The sequence below is a fragment of the Callithrix jacchus genome, chromosome 2 (assembly GCF_049354715.1).
Source record: "Callithrix jacchus isolate 240 chromosome 2, calJac240_pri, whole genome shotgun sequence".
Lineage (NCBI taxonomy): Eukaryota > Metazoa > Chordata > Mammalia > Primates > Cebidae > Callithrix > Callithrix jacchus.
Genome location: NC_133503.1, coordinates 84,388,322 through 84,403,495, shown reverse-complemented (window position 1 = coordinate 84,403,495; position 15,174 = coordinate 84,388,322). Strand labels below are relative to the sequence as shown.

General features: G+C 41.5%; 1 pseudogene; it reads right to left on the bottom strand.

The window, feature by feature from the left end:
• LOC100402908 (large ribosomal subunit protein eL28 pseudogene) overlaps positions 1–13,150 on the bottom strand; it is a 75,158-nt pseudogene extending 62,008 nt beyond the window's left edge.
• Between the last annotated feature and the right edge of the window lie 2,024 nt (positions 13,151–15,174).

Here is a 15,174-nt window from a genome sequence, read left to right as displayed (position 1 = left end):
AACAGGTTTTGATTCAGTACTCATGGAGAGAGCATAATTAACCTTTTAGAAGTTTAAGGATGATCAAATTGTTATTCATTTTGCAAATGAGAAGAGAGAGCTTCCCTTCCTGCAAAATGCCAGTGCAGATTTCAAGGTCACTGGGTGATCTTTTTGAGGGGGGGAAAAAAAACAGTAAACACACCACACACACACACATACACAGAGAGAGAGATTGAGAAATGTCACCATGAAAACATTCAGGAATGAAAAGGAACAAATGTTCTTTTCTGTCATGCTCCACAATAAAAATCGAAGCGAGTGTTTGCCACACATTCATATGGGCCTGTTGGATTGTGATGGTACTACCCTTGTGAGAGAAAACAGAATCTATGACTCCAGCTGGTACCTCCTATGCTTTGGTGTGTTCCAATGCTTTTTAGCGGGTAGGGGGAAGGACTTTTTAAGAGCTAAACGTGTTTTAAAGATGGCGTGCATAACATTGCTACCACATGAGAACTCTGTGGTGTGAATAATCAACCCCAGTGCTTCAAAAAAATTTTTATAGGATTTAGCCAAGTCTGTACATGAAAGGAGGTGGTTTTCACTAGGCGTCATGCTTTTAAGATGACCATGCTTGTTATGTGAATGACTTATTTTGCAGCTATTTGCTTTGCCACATCACAAACAACACTTCATACGTTAGGGGGGCAAATACTCTGTGGCTATTATTTTTTTCCAAGAAAAAAAAAACCTCTAAAATTTTGTGATAATTTGAAATATAGAGAAAATTGCAATAATAGTACAAAAAACTACTGTATAGACTTCACCTGAATTCACCAGTTTTTAACCTTTTGCCTCCTTTACTTTCGTATCTTTTTTTTTTGGAGATGGAGTTTCGCTCTTGTTGCCCAGGCTGGAGTGCAATTGTGTGATCTCAGCTCACCACAACCTCCACTTCCCAGTGATTCTCCTATCTCAGCCTCCCGAGTGGCTGGGATTATAGGCGTCCACCACCACGTCCAGATAATTTTTGTATTTTTAGTAGAGATGGGGTTTCATCATATTGGTCAGGCTGGTCTCGAACTCCTGACCTCAGATGATCTGCCCACCTCGGCCTCCCAAAGTGCTGGGATTACAGGCATGAGCCACCATGCCCGGCCTACTTTCATGTCTTTATCTACCCATCCATCTGTGAATTCATCCATCTATCCCATTGTGCGGCGTGATGAACATGCTGCTTCGTGAACATGGGGTAAATGCGCCTATGTCTATATTTATCTCTATCATCTACAGGAAAAGATTATGTGATTCTATTTTTCTGAACCTTTTGAGGGTATGCTGTAGGCACGGTTCCTTTTTACCCCTAAATAGTTCAGCATGTATTTCTGAAAAACATGAATATTTGCTCACATAACAGTGTTAAAATTATCAAAATGAGGAAGCTGGATATCAAAACAATCCCTTATCAAATCTACAGATCTTTTTCTAATTTTGCCAGTGGTTCCCAAAATACTTTTTTAAAATTTTTTGGTTGGAGGATGTGTGACAGGGTTTAGCTTTGATGCCCAGGCTGGAGTGCAGTGGTCTACGCATAGCTCCCTGTAGGCTTGAACTCCTGGGATCAAGCGATTCTCCCTCCTTAGCCTCCCCTCATGAGTATCTGGGACTACAGGCACAAGCCACTACTGCAGTAACATCCTTTATAGCATTTTTTTCCCCCTGGTTCAGAGCCCAATCTGGGATCTTGTGTTATGTTTAGTTTTTATGACTCTTTAATCTCCTTTAATCTGGAATGTTTCCTTAACTTTTTTTGTCTTTTATGATATTGTTTTGAAGAATATAGGCCATTTATTTTACAGAATGTCCCTTAGTTTGGGTTTATCTCATGTTTTCCTATAATTAGATTCAGGGTGCACTTTTTTCTCCCCTCAGGAATACGAGGTAAGTGGTGTTGTGTTTTGTCACACTGTCACACAAAGACACATGGCGCCTGTTCACCCTACCAGTGGTGACAGTAAGTTGGGTAAAGGGGTGTCTGCCAGAGTTCTCCTATTAAGCTACTATTTCCCCCTGTATAATTAAGAAGTAAACCGTGGGAAGAGTCTCATTTTTTTATTGGCTTTGGTCTAAAATAAGTACAGCCAGATAACAAGTTGCTGGAAGCAATTCTTACATATTTTAAGGACTAGATAAGATTTCTTCAGCAGTTTAGGAAAACACTGTGACTAAACAAGATGGGTTTTCCTTTCTTCCTCATTTTGCAGTGCAGAGAATCAAGCAGAGCCCGTACTTTTCACCTCCTTATCCAAAACCCAAAGTTTATTATTCATTGACAAAGTCATCAAAGAACTACATAGGCAATTTTGGGAAAGAAGGTATCAAGTATATAAAGGAAATATTAGGCTGGGAGCAGTGGCTCATACTTGTAATCCCGCACTTTGAGAGGCTGAGGCAAGAGGATCACTTGAGGTCAGGGGTTCAAGACCAGGCTGACCAACATGTTGTAAACCCCGTCTCTACTAAAAATACAAAAACTAGCTGGGCATGGTGGGGCATGCCCATAATCCCAGCTACCTGGGAGGCTAAGGCAGGAGAACTGATTGAACCCGGGAGACGGAGGTTACAGTGAGCCGAAATTGAGATTGCACCATTGCACTCCAGTCTGAGTGACAGAGTAAAACTCCATCTCAAAACAAAACAAATAAAGGAAACATGAAAGAGGAATAGGAATGAAATAGGAACAAGGAGAACATAGAAATGCCAAGAGTACAAGAATAATAGTTTACAAAGTCTTTTCCAACAAGTTAGATGTGCACCACTTCTAGCTTGCCTTTTCAACCTAGACAGGTCCTACGTCATTCATTTCTCTCCTGCCTCCTTTTGTTATGTCCCATTTTCGTGGGAACAGTGGTATCTCCGTGAAGGAAACATGCTTACTATATTGACACAAAGTTTGATTGGTTTCCTCAAATTGTCTTCGTCATATTCATTGTTAAGAACATTTTAAAGAGTAAATATTATTATGTAGATGTTGGAAGATAAAAAAATGAAGTGAATCCAGTTTATATGTACTCACTAAAGGAGGATGTGCCTGGATATATAATTTATACTGTCTGTAAGATCAAATCCAGTATTCAAGAGAAACACCATTCTTCCTGGCACTGAGATCTGAGAGAAGTTTCTCCAGCACAAAGAAGACCCTTTGTAATGAAGTAAATAATGTCCTTGACAACATCCTCACAGGAAAGCAGCAAATGAGTTACAGGGCTGTTTCTTATGAGGTCTCTCGATGTGGCTGACTGCCTAATGCCAAAGCAGAGAGGAATGAAAGAAATCCGTCAGTGAGTGACAGTGCTCTCTGATAGTCTGGTTTATTCCAAGGTTAACTTGTAGAGTATCTAAAGCGGTATTTCCAAATGTGCTTTTAATCTCGTTCAGCCATGTCCTCAGTTCTGTCAGACAGGAATGTTAAAGATTTCTCCTTGATTGCAGTGAAGGTTGAATGAGGTAAACTGATGGGAACCAGGCAACACAAAGCCAGTAGCATTGTAGGAAGAAATTAACAAATGGAAGTTATTATATTATTATTTTTGTTTTTCAGGAAGAAAAATAGGAATGAATGATTAATCAAAGCCCCAAATAGAACATGTTCACAGTAATTTAGTTGGAAACATTTTTAGGCAGTTTTACCAGTCCATGACCCATGCCATTAAAAATGATCTTTGTAAATCATCAGTCTAGTGCTGTCTTTTTAGTTAACCGGGAAAAGCAGAATATAAAGTATGCCCTTAGGTGACTTAGTGAGTATGCTATTTAGGGTTGTTAGCTATAACCCAGTTAATCCTTGGCTTTGGTGCTGGAAAAACACACTATTTCAGTGGTTCTCAAAGTATGGAAAAGGGAGCATCAGTACCATCTGGGAGCTTTTTAGAAATGCACATTCTCAGCTTTATTCTAGATCTACTGACTCAGAAACTGGGACAGGACTCAGCAATCTGTGTTTTAACAAACCCTTGCAGGTGATTCTGATGCTTGCTAAAGTTTGAGAACCTCAGCTCCTGGGTCATAATTAAATAACAGGGTTAACCATCTATTAAGGCCTCTTCCAGGACATTAAAAAAAAAAAATCCCAATTTCATATAGAAGGATGCATCTTTTTTCCTTTTCCTTTTCCTTTTCAATGAAGAGGGAAGCATTGTCCAGTTTGCTGGGTCAAAGTGATGTCATGTTCTTAAGGTACACATTACAATGAAAGAGGAACAGATTACATACATCCCTAATTTATCCAAGTTGAAAATACTGGTTTTCACAAATACCTTATCTCCTGTCTCTAATATGAGCTTAGCCTAAAACTGGTTTCTATTCATAGAGTTAAAGGCTGAGTGAGAATAAATAAACGATTCTATGAAAATAGCCTTAGTATGCATTAAACCAGCTGTACTCACCCAACTTTCTCTTGTTAGCTGCACAAGGCAAAAAATTCGGAGATGCAGGACATATGCTTACAGGAACAAAGATAAGTTACATATAAGTTACCTGTACTTCCTGGCCTTTGAGCAGTAACTGGGCTCCTTTCCCTTTCAATCAGCAAAACATATTGTAACACTACTGCATTGAATGAGTGTGATGTATTAGAGGGAAATTCTTGAATGCCATCTCATTTACCTTTTTAATAATTGATTCCCCTGCAACCTTTGATACTTGATGAAAAGTAACAAATTTCTAACAGCAGCCACATAACCAACACCAAATCCACGGGTGCATTAAATGGGACTTAGGTGAAATGGGGTTTGAGCAGTAATGCTCAGACCTTACTCTAGGTGAATCAGGTTTATTTATTTTCTTGTTTGTAGGATGCTTGTTCCTGGCCTATGTACACAGGCTGCTAAGTACCAGAGATGATGCAGAATTCAGATTCCCAAGGAGGGATAATGGATGAAAATGAACACTTTCCCCCTTCCACAGTAAATATTCAAAAAGAAGTAAAAGCCAACCTGAGAGAAAAGGGAAACAGAAGAAGGGAGAAGGGGGAAAAGGCATTTTTTATTTTCATAGTGGCCAAATCATTCAGTCACTCTGGGAAGAAATTCATTGGCTTTGGCACTACACAAAGAGCCCAAATACTGCCTCGGCCAGACTGGCTGGAGTCCAGAGTGAAAACTCAGATGGTAATGACTATGTGTAGCTGGGTGGCTCATCAGATGAATACTTTAAACGCAGATCTTTAATCATAAGCTCATGCAATGTGGGAAGAAGTAGGGAACTCTGTAAATATAATTGCTTTTCAGTTTAGGCTAAATGTTCAATATTAAAGTTTAGAAAAAACAGATCACCTTTAATTCTAAATTTGGCTCATTTGGTTAAATGTCATATCCATTTCAAAAAAGAAGAATGAATGAGCTGATATCTTCAAACTTGCAGCAGGCTTTTAGGTTTTCCATTTTAAAAAACTTATTTAGTTTTTACAATATGAAAATTATAGACAGAGTGACATTTAAACCTTTGCTTTTCATAGCATTTCACACTTACACCATTTTAAAAGACAGCTATTAACATTTACAAAAATCTTTCAGAAACCAAATGTTCTAACATGCAGAATTCCAATTATACTGTGTAAGAGGGTTATCAACCATTCTTCTACAAGAATACTTTGAAGTGTCTGGTATTAAACCAAGAGCTAAAATGTCAGTTGCACGTAGACAATAAATTACAGTTTATAAAATCTTGTAAGATTTATTTAATATTACAATTTTGACCTTTAGGTTGTCTTCACCATAGCTTGTTTAAGTTCTTCCTTCTCTTTCTGTGTGTGTGTGTGTGTGTGTGTGTGTGTGTGTCTTTTTCCCCTCTAATCTTACTTGAATGTTAAACAAATGCGGTGTTGCAAGTTGTATGAAGTTATGTGACCCATTCATGCCCTGGATGAATACCTCCAAAGGCTCCTAGCTCCTCCTGTTTGGGTAATGGGATACCATGAGGCATGGGCTATTTCCCTACAGAGCACACAGATGGAGTCCTCAGCAAAATTCTAACCCTTGTCAGCCTGTCCCTGAACCAGAAAATCTGTTTACCTCTTTCTTGAAGTTATCCTTTTTTTTTTTTTTTTTTTTTGGAGACAGAGTTTCGCTCTTGTTACCCAGGCTGGAATGCAATGGCACGATCTTGGCTCACCGCAACCTCCGCCTCCTGGGTTCAGGCAAATCTCCTGCCTCAGCCTCCTGAGTAGCTGGGATTACAGGCACGCGCCACCATGCCCAGCTAATTTTTTGTAATTTTAGTAGATACGGGGTTTCACCATTTTGACCAGGATGGTCTCCATCTCTTGACTTCGTGATCCACCCGCCTCGGCCTCCCAAAGTGCTGGGATTACAGGCGTGAGCCGCTTGAAGACAAGTCAGAAGCTATAAGGACCTATCTCAGGCTTCTCAACTATGTAGCAAAGGAAATAAAAGAAGATGCCTTCACATTTTTTTATGTTTGTAATTTGGGATGAGATTTGCTAAAAATGAGCAGAAACCATTATCAAAAGACATTTTGATCATTCCCACTAAGCTGACAAAGGATCAGAAAATTTCCCCTGAAGAATGGGCTTTGGACCAGGTACCATCCCTCTCACATCACATGGGAGGTCCTTCATTATTGGGCACTTTTCCCAGAAATGTGGGAAAGGTGGAGGGGAGAGAGGAAATATTGTGATAGAGAAGTGAATGGCCAGTCATCTTGGTCCTCCCCAGCTGTTGGCAATGTTGAGGCTGCTCCTTCTCTTCCCCATGTTGGGAAGTAGCCAGAACCATTGTAGTTTGTAGGAATTCTTTTCTCTATCAATAAATAGATCTCCATATTTGCAGCAAATACTTATATAGCCTTTCTGTGGACCAGACTTTATGCCAAGTGCTTTATATATTCACCACCCCCCACGAAGATTCTGAGATTTATTGGTAAGTAAGCAAGACATAGGGAGATTTAAATAATTTTTTCAGCATCAAACAGCTAGGAGATGGTAGAGCCATAATTCGCACCCAGTCCATCTGGCTCTAGAGTCCTTGCTTTATGAATGGCATGGTTCCTTCTGAGAATCCCCTTATTCGGGTGGTTTATGAAAACTGTGCAAGCCTATTAATACTCTTTGCAAACCATTTTTTAAACTAACAATCTGAGAAGTTACAAATGACCTTAAATAAGGTCATGTGCTTGAGGCTTTCATTTTGTCACCTGCTTTTAAAAGCAACTTTGTGCTGAAGCCAAGAGCAACAAGCAAAAGCTAATAGTGAGAAATTGCTTGAGTAAGTGGTTCTCTGCAGCCAAATGCCAAGTCAGAAGCCTGTGAATACTTGCAGCTGATGCTTTAATGACACTCCTCATTGGTGGCAGATATGGCTTTTTTTCTATATTTTTGTTAAACAACATATTGTGACATATTGTGTTAGCACATTTCTGAATGATAGCTTCTGAGATACATCTGTGTAAAAAATAGATCAGTATTCATGATCCCATAGAAGAATATCTTATACTGCTAGACCACTTTTTATGATTGTGATACAAATCAAATTCAATTTCAATAAAATAGCTGTAAGACTCAAAGATTTCTTACTTTCAGCTGATGGTCCACTTATTTTAAGCTATGTTCCATATAACAAAATTCTCATATAACCAGAGATTTGAGTCACTTCCTTGAAGTCCACCGAAAAGGATTTAGCAAGCAGCCATCAGACAGGCACTATAAACATAATCACACATCCATTCATTCATATTGATTGAGATCTACTTAGGACTTTATCGGATATGCCAAGATTTTAATCCCTCATACACTTCTATGTATTTAGGACACTGGGTGACAAATACTTTACATATAAATGAACCAGCTTTGCGAAAGTCTTCCAGTCTGTGGACTTTGTTATGGCAGTTGGAAGGGATCAGTATATCACCCCAAAATACATCACTTTTGCATAAGGATTATTTTGAAGGGAAGGCAATTAAGAAAGCAGCAAACATAGGAGGTGTTCCAGGCCATTCCCTCTTCTGCTTAAAAGGGCATAAAATTCCCCTTTTTAAAAGAAATTGTCATTTGTAAAGGAAATCCACACATACAAAGTACAGGTGACCTCCTTTTTCCATAAGAGGAAAAGAAGAAAGACTCAAGAGACAACTCTTATCACTTGAGATGACCGAGCCTGCATAACAAACTTTACCAAATAATGCTTATTTACCATACATTTCTTAGTCCATTTTTGTGTTGTTATAACAATTTCTGAGACAATAATTTTTTTTTTTTTTTTTTAAAGATTTCTCTCATGGTTCTGTAGGCTGGGAAGTTCAACATTGGGTGTCCGCATCTGTTGGCTTCTGGTAAGGGCCTTGTGCTCCATCGAAACATAGCAGAGAATGTAAGGGGCACTGGGCATGTGCAAAAGAAGGCAAAACATGAGAGGCAATCCCACCTTGTAACAACTGCTTTCTTAGGAACTTATCCATTGCCATGAGAACTAATCCATCCCTACAACAACTAACCCAGTCTCACAAAAAAGTCATTAATCATTTTAACAACCTAATCACCTTTTAAAGGCACCACCACTCAACACTGCCACATTAGGGACTAAGCCTCAACATGAGTTTTGGTGGGGACAAATAATATTCAGACCATAGCAATTTCCTAGTCACCTACCCACATTACCCTCTCTAGAAGCCAAACTCCACTTTCCTTCTGTCTAGTCCTTTCTCTGTACTTTATCACCCTTTGCTAAAATAGTATGTAAGTCCCTGGGTCTAACCACAACTTTGCAGTTTTCACTTTTATTCTGTGAGTCTCCCACTTCCCTGTGTCCTCATGTGAGATAAACCTTTTCTTCTGCTAATCTTCCTTTTCTTAGTTTCATTTGCAATCTCCAGATACTGAACCTAAGAGAGTAGATGGAAAGTTTTTCCTCCCATACAGCCTTTTTAAGATGAATCCTGTTATGTACTAGACACTTAGCTATAGCGTTAAACACCAACGGATAAAAGCAGGAATAACAGTAACTTATATCCATTTGGGAGCTTTATTTTTTTTCCCAGGAAGCCATTTACAAAAAAAAAAAAAAAAAAAAAAAATGAAGGCTTAAATTTTTCAAAAACAAGGTCTTCTACAGATATCAATGTGATCACAAGATAAAGATTTTATTTGATTCATTACAGAGGAAACTGGTGAGGTGTTTCAAACAGTTCAAGGGAGAATTTTGTAAATGTTAATTTATGGATCAGAAATGTTAAAAAGAATGTGAAAATGGAGGCAAAACTGACCTCTCCCACAGTGGGGAAGAAAGTCAATAGAACTTCCAGTAGGTATAATTTATGTGTCTGCAGACAAGAATTACTCTGCATTGCTATCAGTTGTCCACAATATGCAGAGTTGTGAAATAGCTCAAAGACTATGAAAGGCTAGAATGAGATAACCTGAAAAGATGTGATCTAAGTAATGCCTTTATGCTGAAGCACAATTTTCCCCAATTTTAGACCAAATTCCCCGTGGAAAACCAGAAAAGGAATTAGAAATGGAGCTATTTTCATCATCTACCATTTGACTGGTTACAAATCTCTGGGCTCGGTCCTTCATTACTACATTACTTCTCACCTGTATAGATGTAAAACCTTCCTACCTGGTCTTTTTTCTTCTTCCAGATCCGTCTTCCTCTGGTTCATGCTACATGCTACTGACAGTTTGATGTTCTTAGAGCACTTCTGTGATTGTCACAACACCCTTAGAAATCTAAATGGTCCCCTGCTGTCTGCAGATGACATGTGAAAATTCTAGCCTGGATCCCCAGGGTTTAGCCCTGTATCGGTCAGGGTTCCAAGTTGCAAGTTACAGAAACTGACTCTAGTTGACTTAAACAAGAAAGGAATTTCTTAAAAAAGGATATTGGAGAGATTACAGGCTTGTCAGGAGGGCTGGAAACAGGCTTAGAAGCTTGTGTTGCCAGAATGAATTCTCAAAATAATGCCGTGGAACTGGCTGGATGAGGACACCACAGTTGCTGTCCCAGAATGCTAGCAGTCAGTTCCCACTGTGATGTGGTTGTCATGTAGACCATCTTCTACGGCAGCCATCATGCTACTGCCCCAAGCACTCAGTTCTGCAACTGTCACCAAACCACAGTGGATTTTTTTTCTGTCCCTCCCTGCATCACAAGCTTTCTATTCACAATCAGGCGAGTGGTCCAATGGTTAGAACTTAGGTGATATGCCCATGCCCCAGCTGCAAGGGAAATTGAGAAAAAGCAATTGGCAGATTGGTCATCTTTAATGGTAGGTGGGACGTGCCTCCTTGCATGACTCAAAAGTAGTGAATTCCACAAAGGAAACTGGAAATCCCTCAAAGGAAAAGGGAGATGGATTAAATGCTGGGTAAAGGGCAAATATTCACTGTAGGTTTACTCTGTCTTCCTGATTCAATGCCCTGCTACACACACTCCTATGTCCTGCATGCAAACAAAACCCAACAGGAAGTCATTTGATTACTGTCTTATTTAGCAAACATTGAACCATATCTATATGCTAAATAATGTGCTGGGTAATGAAAATAGAGAAATAATGGATGCTTCAAGGAGATGCTAGTCTAGGCAAGAGCCTATACAACTAAGCAGGCAATTACAAGCCTGTGCCATGAGAAGGATAAACTTGAAATGCTCAGCCTGGGCACTATAACAAGGCCATGTCCCTTCTAAAAGTAAAATTAGTCATGTGTGGTGGCATGTGCCTATAGCCCTGGCTACTCCAGCTACTAGGGAAACTGAGCTGGGGGATTGCTTGAGCCCTAGAGGTCGAGGCTGCAGTGAGCTATTCCTGGGCATAGAGTGACAACAGCCAGGGCAACAGAGTGAGATCCTGTTTTAAAACAAAAACAGAGAAAATTAAAAAACCTTGAAATGCTCTGTGATTGCCCAGAAGGGTACTTATTTGCTGGCGGTGACAATTTCTTCCCTCAATTTAGACCAGCTCAGACCGCTGGTGCCTTTTCCTTTCTTCTGGTCGTCCGTGAAGCCCGGGTACCTGCTCTTCTATGCCCCATAGCATTATTTAGGCCCTGCTGCCAGCAGGTTCTCAACATTCCTTTGCTTGTACATCTTAGGGGAAGCTTCCTTTAAACTTTATAGCAGCGTCTCCCTTTAGGATGGAAGGACGTCAGCCATACCCTTTTCCTGCAATTCCGTAGAGGTCATTCTTTTTCTACTTATAATCCTCTCCATGATCTGGGCTCAGTTGCAGCTCAGCTTGTTCTCAGAGAAGCTGCCTGTACTCATCCTCCTGATGGCCAGTGCTCTGCTTGGACATCTACAGAGAACCACCCTGACCTCTAAGGCCTTGTGTGATATTGCTTCTTTCTGCTTTCCTCTTGTCACATTTTGGAATTTTTGCCTGCCTCTAGATCAGTGTACGACTTTCATTAATCTCAATTTGATTTTAACTAATTTTTTTGGACACAATTTTAAAAGCGGTGTAATGTTTCAGGACACCTAGACTATGTATAGTATCATGGGCCAGTTTAGCAGCTGCATGCTGACCTGGAAATGCTGGTATTTTTTCCACCACTCCTGAACTTTGCTGCCAGTGGGAGATCCCAAAAATATCAATGGGCTGATTACTCCGTGTTACTGTGAAATTTGTTGGGCACATGACCTTGCTGCCCTGTATGAGCCTTTTGTGGATATCTCCCTTCTAGACTGCAGGTCTCCAGAGGACAAGGCCTCTGACTGACTTTATTAAGACCTGACATCTCCTTCAAATTGCCTTGCACTCAAGAAGATGTTGAATGCATGAATAGATGGTCTTCTTACTAATAAAGAAGTTGGCAGCCTACATTTTACAGGACAATTTGACCAACTTAATATTTTTCAAACAAACGGCAGTGTCTCCACAACCTGTAATTGGTCTGACTTAATTCCAAGGGCGAGAGTGGATGCCAGTTTCTGGGCCCTGGCCCGGGGCTTTGCTGGCTTATTGGCTTTCTGAGCAGGTGAGGAATTAAATGTGCTGGTGAGGAACGAAGGGATTGGAGCAAGCACATCATATTCCATTCCTTCTTTTCTTTGCTTTCCTGTAATTAGATCACCTCCTAGAAAATTTAAAAAAGAAAACCAAAAGGAAATGACTTTGTAGATAGTAGTTCTTCAAACTATTTTAGTAGATCTTTATAAAGATATAATTTCTCTATTTACCAACCACCTAAGTATGAAATCTTTTGTATCTTTCACATATTCAGATGGATAGAGCAAGCATGTTAGTTCAAATGAAAGTTGACTTATACTTACCAACAGCTACAATAGTGGCTGGCATGGCACTTGATGCCATGCATGAATGTGCCGATGGTTTGGGAAATCTACCCAGGAGTAACAGATGTTGTCTTGGCTCACTCCTACCAACCAATCAGAACTCGGCTTGGACCTTACACCCTCAACAAAACTTTCCCTGATACATTTGCCTGCCCTTTCCCTAGCATGACAGTTTTCTGCTTTCTCTGGAGTGGATGGACTCTTGTATCTTGTATATATTTCTAAGACTGTGGTTGACTTGCTTGCCTGAATCTTTTATTAGTCCTCAGTGAATCCTTCAGCACCAGCATTACCTAAACTTTATGAAGCATGCAATAAACAATGACCGAATCCATCAATTAATTGGTGCCACAATAAATTCAGATGCTCGAATGGTTCCTCAGTTTTGCTTTGTAATCCTTTTTCCTCTGGCCCTAGACACTTCCTTCCCTCTTAGTTCACACTAGTTATTTTGAAACTTCTCTTTTTCGCACCCCATACCAGCAACGCTCTGTCTTACACAGAAAACAAGCCTGCTTATTAGGTTAGAAATTCTTTTCACGTCTGCCCACCCTCCAATTCTCTTGCCCTCACGTATACAGTGAGTCTCCCCACATGGGATCTGGTGTCCATTTCTTCTTTTCGCCTAGTGATAGGGGTTTAAAATGGGAAAAGTTCCCTTGTCCCCTTGCAGGGCATGCAGTAGGGGTGTGGCTTGCTTCTTCAGTGCCTTGCTGCTCAAACCTCTAGGGGAGCGTACAGACGGGCAGGCTGCGGGGCTCCCAACCCACGGCAGTGTCTAGAGGTGCATGTCTACAGCTGAAGCCCCAGTGGCCGTGTGTTACGCTGTGCTCTGCAGCCGTCTGTAGGCGGTTTGTGTACATAGACCCCTGCCTTATGCAAGGACAGAGGGCTTTCCTATCCTGGGTTCTTGCCTTGATGTACCGGAAAAAATCAGATCACACGTGGGCTTGGAGAATCAGCGCCAGGTTTTATTGAGTGGAAGTAGCTCTCAGCAGATGGCGGAGCCAGAAGGGAGACGGTTTTCCCCTGGAGTCGCGGCGCTAGGTGGCCCTGGCTCTCCTTCCGCTGCCGCAGCCAAACTCCACCTTGTTCCTCAGGTCCGTGAACTGCCAGCAGAATGCGAGGTGCCCTTCCGCAGGTGCGCTCCCCTTGCTGTCCTTTCGCCATCCAGCTGCTGTGTCTTCTTCCACCAATTTCTTTCTCTCGACCTCCAGCCATTGTGTGCCTGCCTGCAAGGGTCTCAGGTTTTTGTTTTTGTTGTTTGATTATTTTGAAAACAAGAGTCTTGTACTGTTGCCCAAGCTGGAGTGCAGTGGCTCGATCTTAGCTCATTGCAACCTCTGCCTCCCAGGCTCAAGCAATTCTCCTGCCTCAGCCTCCTGAATAGCTGGGATTACAGGCACCCTGCCACCACACTCAGCTAATTTTTTTTTTTTTTTCAGTAGACAGGGTTTCACCATGTTGGCCAGGCTAGAACTCTTAACCTCAAGTGGTCTGCCCACCTCAGCCTCCCAAAGTGCTGGGATTACAGGTGTCAGCCACCCTGTCCAGTCAAGGGTTTTGGGGGTTTTTATAGGCACAGGATGGGGGCGTGGCAGGCCAGGACAGTCTTGGGAAACACGACATTTGGGCATGAAAGCAGGGGTTCGTGGGCACAGGCCTGGGGGTGGGTCCCTCTGCCAGGGATCCGCCCTTCCCTTGCCAGCACTTCCCTGCTTTACTTCTGTATTGGCTTCTTAGATGCTCTGTCCTGTGGTGTCTACAGTCTCTGGCAAACCCTCATGCACCTTCAGCTATAGAACCTTCTTCTTCCTTCTTTTCACGGTCACATTTCTTGCTGAATATCTACATTCTCTTGCCTTACGTTCACTTGCCACCCCTCTGTACTGTGGCCTGTGTCTGCGCTTGCCTCTGTGGCCCAAGAGAGCCCAGCAGCTGAATCCAGTAGACATCATCTCATCCCTATCTTGGTTCCCTTCTCTGACGCATTTGACACTGCCTGTAACTGCTGTCTGCAGGGCCTTGGTTCTCAACAACAGCTTCTCCCTTAGCCTCTCTGTCTTTGCTCTTCCCGTCTCTGAATCTCCCGACCTCAGTCCCAGCTGCCTCTTGCACCAGCGGCACACTGGTTAGTGTTTTCCACCCAGCCACACCTTCCCTTTCCACATGACATTTTCTCCCATGGCAATCACATCCATGCCAATGAGCTCATGAAGAGCATTCTGATAACTCTTAAGCCAATCTGCCCCGTCCCAGGTTTCTCTTCTGCCCCCCGTTTGCATAGCTGTCTTTTCTATCAGAATAGTACACTCTTTACAAATGGAGTACATCTAAAACGAAACTCACTGTTTCTCTCCCCAAACTGCTTTTCCACCTGTGCTATCTGCTCCCATGGTTAGGACAATCATCCACTAGTCACTAAGGCCAGAGTCATCCTAGACACCTTCCTCTCCTTCATGCCCCACATCTAATCAGTGACATGACCCTATCAATTCTACTTAAAAAATATCATGTAAATGCCCCCTTTCCTGCAACCACACAATAACAACCTGTGTATAGATCTTAATTATTTTTCACCAGTCTTTCCCTTTTACTTTCCTTTCACATAGCAGCCCAGGAGCTTTTTCTGAAACACCAAGGCTGTATGAAGATTACCTTGTTCGATACATGCTGAATAGAACACTCCATAAATTGGGACCAAGGACACTTCTGGCCTTCAATTTTGCCTAGTCTGCAAGGCTGCCTTGCAGACCTACTTTTTGCCATACCCACACAGACCTGTGCTGGTCTGCCAATGGGTACACTTTTTTAAACTCTGAATTTCTGAGCTGTGCATTTTCTCTGCACATAAAACCCTCATTGATCTCCTCAACCTCATCTCTCC